This window comes from Thunnus thynnus, chromosome 18 (genome assembly GCF_963924715.1).
Source record: "Thunnus thynnus chromosome 18, fThuThy2.1, whole genome shotgun sequence".
In the NCBI taxonomy this organism is placed as follows: domain Eukaryota; kingdom Metazoa; phylum Chordata; class Actinopteri; order Scombriformes; family Scombridae; genus Thunnus; species Thunnus thynnus.
The window spans coordinates 29,050,715-29,064,973 of NC_089534.1; the positions used below are offsets into that span (position 1 = coordinate 29,050,715).

The 14,259-nt window shown below is 40.3% G+C and overlaps 1 protein-coding gene across 2 annotated transcripts in view; it reads right to left on the reverse strand.

The window, feature by feature from the left end:
- lrfn2b (leucine rich repeat and fibronectin type III domain containing 2b) overlaps positions 1 to 8,048 on the reverse strand; it is a 176,308-nt gene extending 168,260 nt beyond the window's left edge. For both annotated transcript variants that reach the window (XM_067572745.1, XM_067572746.1), the window contains exon 1: positions 7,323 to 8,048. The gene's annotated coding sequence lies outside the window, so the exon portion shown is untranslated. The remainder of the gene's footprint in view (positions 1 to 7,322) is intronic.
- Between the last annotated feature and the right edge of the window lie 6,211 nt (positions 8,049 to 14,259).

The window sequence follows — 14,259 nt, forward strand, 5'->3', positions numbered from 1 at the left end:
TCCTTCTTTTGCCTTGAAGTTTGTCACCATTCGTCTCTACATGGCTGAGGAATGGCAATGAATTTCTGACCGCCAATGCAAAGTAAAAATTATACAAAGGCCAACTGGAGCAGTCATAAATCTGATGGTTTAGAGTGTATCCTTTCATGGCCACATTTGAAAGAGCTGACGGAGGTCTTCTCTGACTCAAGACACACAGCTCAGTGTCTCTATTTTCATATCTCTTTACCCTCCTGGCCATTTCAGTGTCCCACAGGGGCAGCTCACACAGACGAATACTGCAGGTTATTTACTAGATAGTGGAAATTTAAGAAATAGCAATTGCAGCCAGGGAATAAGCTGCTTATGCTGAATGTTCACACAATGAGCAGGCAGAGCCTCATGATCTATTTAGAGCCAGAGGACAGTGGGATTTCCGATGAGAAAAGCATATTCTGATTAGAAGATGACATCTCAAAAGCTTTTCTCTTGACCGATTTTTCTGCCGCAGTTGTGTGACCTCATTTCAGGAAACAAAGAGGGTTTCTTGTCAGCCTGAATAATCTGATTTGAGAGGATCCTTATGTTACAGATACATGGCGGTGAGGGGAAGATCAAGTGACAGAAACAGCAGAGTGGAGGGTGGAGAGGCTGTTGTGGTAAACAGTGAGGATGCGCATTTCTAACACGCAAATTTGGTCTCATACATTCAGTTCATAGTGTGATGTTAGTTTCTTAACAATATAACAATATCCAGACAATCTGACACTATTACAGTTACTGTTTATCTTTGGGGCTTATTGAATTTTCATAACTGTATTTACTATTCCTGAAAATATTAGTCAACAAATCGATTCAGTCAGTCTTACAAAAATAATCAGTTACAACTTTGAAAAGTTCACTCAGCGATAAGAGTAAAAATGATCAATTCTTTTTGTAGCTTTTTAACTATGATTTATTGTTTATTTATTGTGCATTTGGGTCTACATTTGTTTTTGTTCTTTTTTGTGAATCATATTTTATTTAGTTTTCAAAAAATATTATAACAGGGTAAAGTAGACCCAAAAAATCATAAAGAAATAAAAAGCCTCATGAAAATATAAGTGCTTATATAAGTAAGTATATTAAAGGAAAAAGACACAAAAAATATTTTTAAAAAGCAAATAAAATAAGCAAACAATTTGACATAATCAGTTCTTAGATATTTAAGGTTCTGAGTATGTATCTGTGTGAGTGTGGACAGCAACTGAGGACCACTCAGTTCCATTGTGTTCACCAAAGATACATATTATTGTGCATGTATAACATTAATATTAATCTACGAACCAACCGTGTAGATATTTAGAAAATATATACGTACATTTACGCACAAGATCTGTGTTAATGATTAGGTGACCAAAAAATTATAAAAAAAGGAATAAACACAGAGAAGTAAAGTCACATTAAGAGAGCCATCAAAATTACTAAATCATAACATTTTAATATTTAATAGCACATGAAATTATTTGGATTTGCAATACTTATAACCTTGGCAACAACAACTCTTGCTGGGATCCATAATCTAGTCTTATGTAATGTGTTGCATATTTCTGTATGGTTTGTTATTTTGTGTGTTTCTTTTTTTCTTTGCAGATGATTCTGTTCTAAGTATTCTAGGAAGCTAAGAAGTATTATGTACATAATTTAAAAAAAATCATATTTTCAAATGCAAGAATTTCTCCTCTTGTATCACTAGTAATATATTAAGTATATCATATAGTACAACTAAAGTATAATATATAGAGTTTATTTTGACAAACAGCCTCTGTCAGTCATGTGGTAGTGATCCCTTGAGAGTCACTTTTTTGACTTTTATTTCAAATTTTATAGATTGAACAGTCAGAAAAATATGTAACTAAAAATGATAAAAGATAATTTAGAATGAAATGTTGATAGTCAGGTCCCTGATGTGTCCGTTGCACTGTTGTATGAAGACCAGACCTAATCCTCTCTGGATCTCGAGTGTCTGTGAGCATTGTGGGCCTGAGGCCAAAGCCCCTGCTCATTTATTCATGATTTCTGATCCCTTCTCGTATGGCCGTCCCAATCCTGGCTCTGACAGGTCAGCACTCACAGAGCCAGACAGCAGTCCCTCAGGACTGAGCTCAACAACATGCCAGAGCCTCATTTCCTGCCTCTATCTTCCATTCCTCCTCTCTGTGCCAGAACTTTGGTACTGGTGGCCTCATACAGACCTGCTTCACTGTGTTTACAGAGGCTGAGGTCAGTTCACTCTTTATACACTGGATTGGGACAGATCATTTTAGCTGCTGTTTGGCTTCTGTTGATGGTAGTGTGTGCACTCTCACTTGTCCTATTTACACAACAGGGCAAACTCTGTCTTCTCAGTGGAGTTGGACTGTGTCCCAAAAGTTGGGAAAATGTAAATACAAACGCTGTATTAACAGATCCATCATGTAATCTACAAAACATGAACAATAATGACAAATGCCCATCATGAGATACAACAGAGCTTCAACTGAATAGAATGCTGGCATTTTCACATCAGGAACTTTCCCAATGGACCAGGAACCTTCTGAGGACCTCAGGAACTAAACCTATGTTTTGACTAGAGGAACCAGGGACTAAAATTAGTTCTTGTAGGAGAGTCCCCAAAAAAGTCCCAGGCCTGGGGGTAGAACTGACTTTTAGTTCCTCTGTTTCCATAGTTTCTGGAACTTTTTGATCAAAAAAGGGCTTAGGAGAGTTCCCAGTGGATAGTTCCTTGTTGAGTTGAGCCTTCATTATTTTATAAAGCAGAAATTTTACGTATCTCTTTGTAAAACATACAGAGCACTGCAGTTTTCAGTCTCCTTTTCCACCTCTGCATGTCTCTTGCGTATTTATTGATTACATTTACAGAAACAGTGAACACAAAGAACAACAGGATGACTCTGTGTTGCTATTCCTTGTGTGTGAAAATTGCGGTTCAAACATGCCATGGCTTTTTTTGACGGCATAATATATGTCATCTTCATGGACACACAAACTCACGCTGTGCAAAAAGAGCTCTTTAGTTCCTGGTTTAGTTTGTGAGTTCAGTCCAAAAACTGCTGAATGACGTAAACAGAGAAAAAAAAATCATTTTTGTAAAATTATTTTACAAGGTTCAGAGTTAATTTTAATTGTCATTATACAATGCAGGATTGCACAATTGTGGCCCCCTCCATGCTACACATACAGACAATGTATTTAGAAAAATATATATTTTAAATTAGAATAGAATCAAATAAATTTAACTAAACAAATTGCAGTGCTAATTCAAATTCAAAACACTCACAGCTGTGCAATAACACAGCCATTTAAACATGTTGAAATCATTGCCCCTTTCTCGCTGGAGACCCACCTGGAGACCCTCCCACTGGTGTTAGTTTTGAAGGAGCACTGTGTAATCCTTTGTGCACACTGGAGCAGGAAATGCTAATCTTACCCAGATGGTCATGTGTTAGTTCAGGCAGGTGGAGGGCATATGGACAACAGACCACTAACCCAAATGCTGCTTCCGCCACCTAGGAGGAGGCAAAGAAGGTTTGGCATGCTGCATGTTACTTCCTTCTAGCCAGCCTGCCAACCACACACACACACGCACTGTCCAAGGCAGATCACTCAGGAGTATGAACACTAGACTCTCATACATATCCACTCATGCAGCTTTTCTTGGAGAAAATTGAGGCTGAAGAACTGGCAGGCATGACTATATAATCCCAGCTTTGGGGATGTTCACTGAGAGGCAGAATCGATGGCAAATGAGGGGACAGTGCAGCCGTCCATAGCAACAGATGAGAGTCTGACATCAGGCCTCATCCGGGGAGAGGGAAGTAGATGGTGCAGAGTCCCGCTGTGCATCGCCCTTTCTACCTCCAGCCTTTTATTCCTTTCAGCTGTAACCGACTCAGTGACTGCTCCTTTACTGACCATCACAACAGTAGGTCAGACGAACTGTGACATTAAAGCAATGCTGGACCTCAGGGCACCACAGAGGCACACACTGCTCACACTAGCAACAAAAGTTTGTCTCCACAAACCAAACCTTATCATCAGCAGTAGAAAGAAACATAACAAGGCCCCCTCTTACTTTATTAGTCCACTAATTGGTTGTTGGGGTCTTTGTTGGATCAGAATATTTTTTCAATTATTTCCTTTTTATGGTCTTTTTATAAGTCATTAGCCGTTACTGGAAGGTGAAAGTCACATCTCCAGCATCACATTAATAATAAGTAACAGGTTTTGTACATTCCTGATTGAGGAATTCAGGCGGCAATAACCAAGAGATCAAAGCTGTTCGAGTCTGGCCTATGCCATCACATTCAACCACCTCAGCTCCTTCCATATTCTATCACATTTGCCAAATTTGTATTTTTCTGACCCTGTCACCCACTGTATAAATTTTAGATTATACAAGTTTTTTTCCCAAATGAGTTTTGAAGGAAATGTAAGTGCTGTCTGGATTATGTTTTTTCTAAAGAAGTGCTTGATTCTTGTACTGTACAGAAGTCATAGGTCAGTGGTCGGGGTAGAAGATGGTTTTACAAAGCACAAGAATTTGAGTACCTTGTATTGTTAGGTTTGGAAAACCAAAGGACCCTGGTTAGGCAAAGCTGGTTGTTTTGGTTAAATACAGAAAAAGTAACACACCCTGTATCAATGTTCAATATTTGACCAAGGGCGCCATGTTTACCTAATCCTATGCAAGTGAGTGGCCTAAACAATAAAAATGTAGCAATAAAACTTGAATCATGCTTTAGCTGGCAGAAGAGTCAGGAGCTGACAAGTTAGTTTACTTACATAGATGAACCTAAAATATTCACACCTGAGAGTCTGGAAGCAGTGAATTTTTCCCACTGTTGTGTAAAAGACATAAGCTAAACAATTTTATCAGTCAAAATAGTTGCTCATATAATTTTCAAATCAAAGTCAATCAAAGCTTAATTTATTATTTGTCTAATCATTTAAGCTTAATAAACCCATCATATTCTGCTTTTGTGGGAATAAACAGGCTGTTGATCATCTCCATGGTGAACATGGGGTCAGACATACAAACTATGATTCATGTGTGTACATGACTCTGCTGCACTGTCATTTAAACCCTGCTGCCACTTCTATGAGCTGATGACTCAATGGGTCTGGACTCAACCTGAGCACAGCTCCTGTCTCCTGCTGCTCACAGTGATTGGACTCTTAAAACACATACAGTAAGATAGTGTTAAGCAAACAAGCTGTTACTAATGTTGCTCTTCCATCTCCTCACAGGCTGCACAGGAGAGGAGGTGGAGGCTGATTCAGAGAATGACTGCGGGGACGGATGATGAGCAGAGATGACAGAGAGTAGGGACAAAATGAGGAGGATGTTGATGGAGCGTGAGGTATGCTATAGTGTGTGTTCTGGCCTCAGTCAAGACAGAGACGCAGCTCTTTGCTGGTCCCTATGGAGCTCAGGATGGGGCTTAGTGTACGTCAGCCAAGAGCATGGTGACATATGTGCCATTATTTATAGCCAGCAGATCCGCTGAGAGGCCCAGGGGCTGCTTAGAGAAGGTATTATTTGAGAGCCCAAAGACCAACCTGGCCACCACTGTGCTTACAGGACATTAAGCAGCAAAAAAGAACCCACAAACACAACAGATCTCCTCTCAGGAGAGGTGATAATGCTGTCATCCAAACAGTATTACAGCGCAGATAATCGTCTGTGAGCTGGGACCAGTATTTACCAGATCCCCAGTGATGAGCAGGAACAATAGCATGGATGTAAGATAGCAGGAAACCGGTTTCTCATTCTGACACGACATTTTCTGCAATGTTGGAATATGACAAACTAAATAACCCAGCTCCCTGATGACATATTTCATGCTTCGCAGTAGAGCATTCTTGCTCATATCCCATTTAGTGCACCAGTGAGGTAAAGCAAGGCATAGCACTGACAAATTTAAGCTATGATTACTGAGGGATTAGCAGTTTCACTGTGGCACCCGGCCTGGGAACTCAGTGATGGACGACGAGGTAGATTAATGTCCCCTCTGTGTCCCCAACGATCAGGACAGTGCTGTGTGCTCGGCTGGTCTCTTCCTGCAGCTCAGCCACCTCTAGCATGACACCAAAATATGTGTTGGATGGGTTAGTTGGTAAGTCAATTAGGGTATGGCTGTAATCCCCGTGAGCCAAAGGTCATCTCTTAGTAGACAGTGGGATTAGGACCGGAGGTTCCCTCGCTTGGCATGCTACTTCACCTGAATCCACGCTGCCTGCCTTTATATCCCAATCCTCTGCAAGCAAGCTGCAGCCCTGTCAACAACTTCCACCCATCAGCCCCCATCTGTGGCTGCCTCACTACTGAGGGCAGGTATACAAGGCCATGCTCCCCTCTACACACACACACACACACACACACACACACACACACACACACACATACACACACTTGGTTACCTGATCAAGCAGCATGGGAAAAGTCAAGGTCGTGAACTGTGAGTGTCTCCACAAAGGAGACACACACACATTCACAATTTGTAGCCCCCAAGGCCAGAACAAGACAAGAGAGGAGAATCTAATTCTGAATGTGCACACTGTTCAATAATCGAGCTGCAAACATGATCAAGCTGGAGATTGTCCTCACCTGCTACAGTTTCACCTCCGGCTGCCTTTGTTGGCTTTTAATCAGCTGATTTGATCATTACAGGCATTGGAACAACTTCCATGTGCTTTCACAATCCATTAAGACTGTATGCTGCTACAGTGCGACTGTCTGCCTCTGCAAATATAAAAACACTCTCAGAGGCTATATGAATATTGACATATGATGCTGACTAAACACTCCAGCTGTATTTCATTTGTCTGGCAGCAATAAGTTGAGCTGAATGAAAGGACAGCTGGGAGCTGTTGTGAAGCTGAGAGGCGCTGTGTATCTTTACTAGAGAATCTCTTATCATACAGTACTTTAACAGCGGCGTGGGATCCTGAGGGGGGGGGGGGGGGGGGGGGGATAATTGAAATTCTCAGCGATGATATTCCACTCCATTTGATGAGCACTGCACGGATCCCCGAGTCCATTTGAGCTAAACTGGCAGTATGATATAGGCGGACCGGATACGGCGAAAAGATAATGGAAGCATCGGATTCAGAAATAAAATGACACTAACTAACACTCAGAGGAAAGTGTCACATTAATCGACTCCCTGCTGCAACATCTGCAGACAGCTACACATGTATTATACCTGTCTGCTACTGTCTGTACAGTATTATAAGTTACACGTCCACATCCACAAAACAGATTATTAAAGGACTCAGTGTCGCTCAATGCGACTTCTTACCTCTTGTATTGGGCGTTTTCTAACCGTCTCTCTGTCCAAGAGATGCAGCAGATAATCAAGGCATTGTAGTTTTCACTTTATTCCAACACCGTTTTGTAATTTCCATTTCCAGTCTTGCATTCCCGTAAAGTGCCTCGCCTGGTCACTTCTCTCTGCTTTGCGCGTAAAAACCGACCGAGGCGCGCACCGCTCCGCCGCTCATAGCCCGGTCTGACCACACTACAGGCGAGCAGCTTCACTGGCTTCTCGCATCGATCAGCTCCAAATGTGATCTATTTTAAGTTTGAGAAGACAGACAGGTATGAACTTTCATGGAGTCTCTATCCTGATACGCGCTTAAATAAAAATCCACTCACACCGCGCTGATGGTAAGAGAGAAGATGATATCCAGTCAGAGCGGAGGAAAAATCTTTTCTTTTTTTTTTGCTTATTCTCTGGGCTGTTGTCTGCGTTTTGATCTGACTGATAATACCTGCAGCCTGTAGTTCTCTCAATGCACTGACTGCGCCTTGTGTTGACGGCGGAGAGAGACGGCAGATGGACTGGAACATGTGACACATTTAAAATTCAAACACTGGGCGTTTCATATCACACTCAGATAGCTCATTAATAACAGCAGCAGCAGCAGCACGTGTTTTAGAAATGATGATCCTGATGATAATGATGCTGAGAATATTCCTGACGAAAAAACACTGCCTCATTGTAAAATAGGGGTTAAAAATTAAATATCACTTACTTACAAGTTTATAAGATGTAAGTAATGGCTTCAGTAATGATTAATGCATCATTTATTCATGCTTCATGTTGGAGGTACCACTCTCCAATAAGGCAACCTAAAGAGTGGCGAAAAATTGCTCATTAAGGATTAATAAATCATTTATTAATGCTTTATAGAGCAGTTATAAGCCATTAATAAGAGGACATTTTGAGTTGCCAAGATGTGAAAAATCTCTGGCTGGTAAATCATAAATAGTCAAGTCATTAGTAAATGCCCATTAATTTCTCACTTTGTTAAATGTGGAATCAAAGAGAGGCCGACATAGTTTACATTTTTATAGCAAGATGAACTGCTAATTGTGAAAATTAGCCAATGTTGAATACTTTATGTTTAAATCCAAATAAACTAAAATATTATATTGTAAAAGACATCTTAATCTTAATTTTAATTTATGTGGATTGATTTCACTCTTTGAAATCTCCAGGAAGTAATTTTAAGTTTTGCAGTTTAAAAGAAACAGATTTTCTTAAAGTATCCATGTATCACATGTAAAGTATCACATGTCTGATAGAATATAACCTGATAGGACAGTTTGATTGAGCCTTGGTAGCCTAGATCTTCCAGCTGTTATTAAGGTTCAAACCCTGATGGGGTAGAACCCTACTGAGTTTGTGCCGGTTTATTGTTATTTGTCTTCTGCTGCAGTGGCTCAAATTGCTGTGAGCTAAAATAAGTGAGAACCATGAAACTTTGTTCAATAACTGGAAATGATGTGCATGTGTTTCCCAAGAAATATGAGCCCAATCAGCCAGATGGTGGCACTGTAATTAAGGCCCGTATTCAGACCAAATGAGGTGGTGCAACCCACCGCCCCAGGGGTGAGTGGAGGTGGTTGGGGGTGTGTGCATGTTTATTTGTGCTTTAGAACGTAACCGCTGTGAAACAATTAGTAAATAACATTTTACTGATCTGATTCACCCGCTTTCTCACTACCAGCGTTCCCTCTCTTCAGTCACTCTCCAGCTCGCTCGACCACAGCTGCTTCTCTCTCTCTTTTTCTCTCTCTTTTTTAAAATGAGTCGGGAAGCCGACAGCAAAGTCTAACTTTACTTTTAACATTATCAAATGAAGAGAAATGTCCTCCCCTCACTTAGTAACATCTTTGTACTCCCTCATGACAGAGTTTACAGCTCTGATCAGTCTGACTCTAACCAACACCAAATTTGGTATACAGCCTTGGGGGACTGAGTTACACAATTCTACCATAAATGCACAAGATTGGTCAAAAAACATGGCCGCCATCAAACCAAAATATCTTCACAAAGGAGAGAATATTAGCCATAACTCATTAACCATTTGTCCAGTCATCATAAATCTTGGTACATCACTTCAGTCCATGTCTGGGAATAGGTCTACCAAAGAATTTTGAGCCCGACCCATATGGGGTGCCACAAATGCAACAAACGTGTATCTGAAAACCTGGTGGACAGAATTTCACCAAAATTGGTGTGCATGCAAGACTAGAAACATAAATTGCTGTTTACAAACAAGAACCAATAAATCTGTCAAGCAGAGTAGCTTTCATATTAAGGCTGCATGAAACTACATAAATTGAACTAAAAGATGACTGCAGCTCTGAATAACATAACTAATGTTTCAGTTCACTTGAGCACTTAGTTCCAACAAGAGTCATTGTCGTCCTTAAATTTAATCTGCAACCTCTCTTATCTGTCCCTCTTCCCACTCAGTCCAATCTTAAACAGGCAGAAAAGCCTGAGGGCATCTGGTGGACTGGTGGAGAGACATAGAGCCAGACTGGGACAGAACCATAACAACAAGATGAGCCAGATATCTTCATATGCAGCAGACAGGACATTGCAAACTGCACTGTGCTGCGCTCTTCTGAAACTTGGCTGAATCCAAACATCCCAGACTTCACATTACACAAAGAAGGTTTTTCTCCGCACCGGGCCAACCACACTGAGGACTCAAACAAACAGAAGGGTAGAGATGTTGTACAAACACTAAAAGTCTGTCACAGTCATGCTCTACGGAGTTAGAGTCACTCACCATCAAGTGCAGACCCCTCTACCTGCCCCAGGAATTCTCCTCCATCATACTGATCACTGTCTATATTCCACCACAAGCTGGAGATGCTGCCACGTTATGGATGTTAAAAACTCGCACCCAGATTCAGTGCTGCTGATACTAGGACACTTTAAATATGTCAACCTGAAAAAGACTCTACCAAGGTTTAAACAGCAGATCCACGTTGCCACCAGGTATGACAAGGTGTTAGACCAATGTTACATCTGTATCATCTCTGACGCACTTCATTCCATGGCTTGGGCACCCCTGGAACTGATCATAACATGATTTTTCTAATCCCCAAGTATCATTAAAAATTGAAACACAAAGCAAAAGCTAGGATAGTAAAACAATGGTCTCCTTAGGCCATGAAGAGGCTCAGTGTCTGTTTAGATATCAAAGACTGGTCTGTATTTAAGGAGTCATGCCATGACATAGATGAATACATCAATACCATTATATCTTACATCCATTTCTCAGAAATTGTGTGCATTACATTCAAGACAGTGACTGTGTTTAGTAACAACATGCTGTGGTTCAACAGAGCGGTTAAAATGTTATGTAGCAAGAAAAACAACGCATTCAAGAGGGATGATAGAGAACTCTATAAATCCACAAAATATGAATTTGAGTGGTCAGTGTGGAAGTCTAAGGCCAATTACAAAGTCAAGCTGGAGGACAAGCTCCAGGATAAGGACAGCAGAGGTATGTGGCAGGGAGTTTGCGTACAGGGCCAATGGGTTGGTGGATGATGCTGTCTCCACCCCATTTTGCAGCATCTAGAGGTGCCTGTCACCTACGCTCGAGTACTGTTCATCGACTGTAGCTCAGCTTTTAATACAATCGTACCTACAAGGCTATATAATAATCTTTTGCAGCTAGGCTTACACCAGTCTCTATGTCTCTGGGTCTTGGACTTCTTTACTGGGTGGAACACAGTCTGTCAAAATCAACAATAGATTTTCTAACTCATTGACCATTTGCACAGGTGCACCTCAGGGTTGTGTCCTCTCACCTCTGCTCTACTCATTATGTAATTGATTAAAGAAGAGGATTAGGACAGCACACCTAGTCAACTGACTTTAATTTTGAATTGCCACACGGACGTTTCGGGCCAGATGCCCTTCCTCAGCATGTATGATGGCAATCAACACATTCCATGACAGGTGGACTTAGTAATAGACATCCACAACTGACACAACAGGTTCATCCTGGCAGAGGGAGCTACACATATGAGTCATCATAATAAACAAAATAAATTAAATTAAATTAAATTAAAATAAAAACGACTGATGTCCAGTTCATAAGAAGACCGAAAAATAAAAAGACAAATAGAAATCAAATCTCATGCGTGTGATACATCACAGAGAACATAAGAACATAAGAAAATATATAGATCATAAGAAAATATCTTGAGTTCATAAAAGGAAAATGAAATCTCCTCTTCAGTCCATTAAGAATGAAGGTATTCAGAGAGTGTGTTCGATATGTTTCCCTCTACAGAAGAACTATATCTATAAAAATCTATAGAAATCCAATAAACCCAAAACCCAAATCAAATTCTGTTCCGTTCATAAAAAAACAAAATAAAAACTATTACTTCTAGTACTACTACTAATCATGACAATAATAATAATAATAATAATAAGAAGAAGAAGAAGAAGAAGAAGAAGAAGAAGAAGCAGAAGAAGAAGAAGAAGAAGAAACAACATATTTGGTATTGTATGTAATCCTGCCTTTGACCTTAATCTCCAAACCAGATTTCGGGTGGATGAAATGATTACCCTTAATCATGGCATAACAATGTACACAATTATGACAAGAAAAGTTACCATTGGGAATCTGAGATAAAAAGTGCATGTGACTCTAAATCAGTGTTCACTAAGAGATCACGTAAATTGGAAGACCTCTTAAAAAAATACCTGGATGGAATTTGGAATGCACTCCCAATAAGGGGGTCACTCTCCAAAATATGCCAGTGTTTACTCACTACTTTTTGGAGTGACTTGGAGATGGAACTGAATGTAGAAACTAGTGCCAAGCCCTGAGAAGACATCCCTCGAGGGCTTGGTTTCTGATCTCTGTATAAGGCGCACTCTCTTAAGATGCTCATCCAATAATGTATCCCCATAGCTCCTACACTTAAAATTATCACACAAGACTTTAGCATGTGACTTGAAAGAATCCTCCAAATTACATATGCGTCTGATCCTCAGTAATTGATTATAAGGTGAACTTCTTTTTAATGCTGGTGAGTGAAAACGTAAAAAAGTGAAATGTAAAAAAGTATTTCTGTCAGTTTTCTTTTTATATACTTCTATGTGTATGGAAGTTCCCACTTTTTTACCAAAACATCCAAAAAAGAGATACATTCAAGATCAAAAGTTAATGGATTCCTTCCTTGAGTTCATATATGCATGGAATTCTTACCACTCTGTGGTATCTTTAAGATACGAGGGCAATGCATATACCATGTCTTTAATGTGTGCATCGACATACTGAGGAAGTGGCTCTGTAAGAGATCCTATACCAGATACAATTGGTTGACCAGGAGGATGTAACAAGTCTTTATGAATTTTAGGAAGGGTGTATATAACCGGTCGTATTGGATTATCTTGAACCATATATTTGTACTCCTCCTCATGGATTTGTCCCTCATATAGGGCTTGTTTCAAGATAATTTCAGCTCCAACTTTAAAGTGGGGTCTGTATGAAGAGGGATGTATACATCTCTATCACTTAATTGTCTTTCCAGTTCTTTAATGTATAAAGTTTTATCCTGAACCACAATGGCTCCACCTTTGTCTGTGTGGCGTATAATGATGTCATGATTATTCATCAGCTCAGCTAGTGCTTTTTTCTCTGACTCCAAACGACTCGAGGGCAAAATTTTTCCTTTACTGTCTACACATAAGTCCATAACATCCCTTTCCACTAGCTGACAAAAAGTTTCCACTGATGGGTTGTTTACCTGTGGTGTAAATGTACTTTTAGGTTTAAACACTTTTTTACCAGTGGAAACAGTTTGTGATTGATTCATGCTCTGATAGGAAACAGAGTTCCCGACAGAATCCTTCATCTAAAAAGCCTTCAATTTAATAGCTCTGAAAAACGTACATAATTCTACCCTTGCGGTGAAGGAATCTACTACTACAAAAGATCCAATGATAAGAGGCTGCATTTATCATTACTTGGCTCATGACTGGATATGTTAATCACGTTGGATTCTCCCGGGGAATCCCTTGGGCAAGGCCTTTTCATCCCCCTCCTCGTTTTACTCCTCCTCCTATTGGAGGTGACGATGTCGGGGTGGGCTTTCTTCTTGGACATAAAAAATGCAGACCTGAGGACTCTGTGTCAGTGCTGAGGCCCTCTGATGACACACTGGTGGAGGCATGTCTTGAGGCTAATCTTGTTGTTCCACCTGATAACCATGGATAAACTCTGCCATCCCTGTAGTCCAGAGCATCCCGACGATATTTGGCCATCTTGCTTCGTTCCAATTCATCCTTGTATGTTTCAATCCTTTTATCACAGTCCGCGCCAATGTCCTTCAGTTTATCTCTTGAAAGTTTCTCAGTCATTTCTTGCTGTAGAGTGGCTATTTCAGAGCATGTTTTGGCCAACTTCTCATTTTCAATCACCAACAACATTAACTCCAGTGAGCATTTGTTTAATATAGCGCACCACTTTTTGCAAAAGTCTGTATTCTCTCTTCCCAAAGTGGGTTCCTTATTTATTCGTAGGCCCCCTGGGATCCTACTATTGCACCAGTATTGGGATAACACTGTACCATGAAGTAGAGATCTTGTTTCCCTCTTCAGAAGCTGCTCCAAGAGTGTAGAATATGTCTCCATACAGGCACCTTGAGAAAACGGAATCTGCGGGAACAATATCTTTCTGGACTCAGAGTCCGAGAAAGTGAATATTGTTGCTCTTGCTGCAGTAAGCCTGTTGACCTTGTCGTACATCATTTTAGTGGAAGTCTTTTTATTTTAATTTAATTGAATTTATTTTGTTTGTTATGATGACTCATATGTGTAGCTCCCTCTGCCGGGATGAACCTGTTGTGTCAATTGTGGATGTCTATAACTAAGTCCATCTGTCATGGATTGTGTTGATTGCTATCAT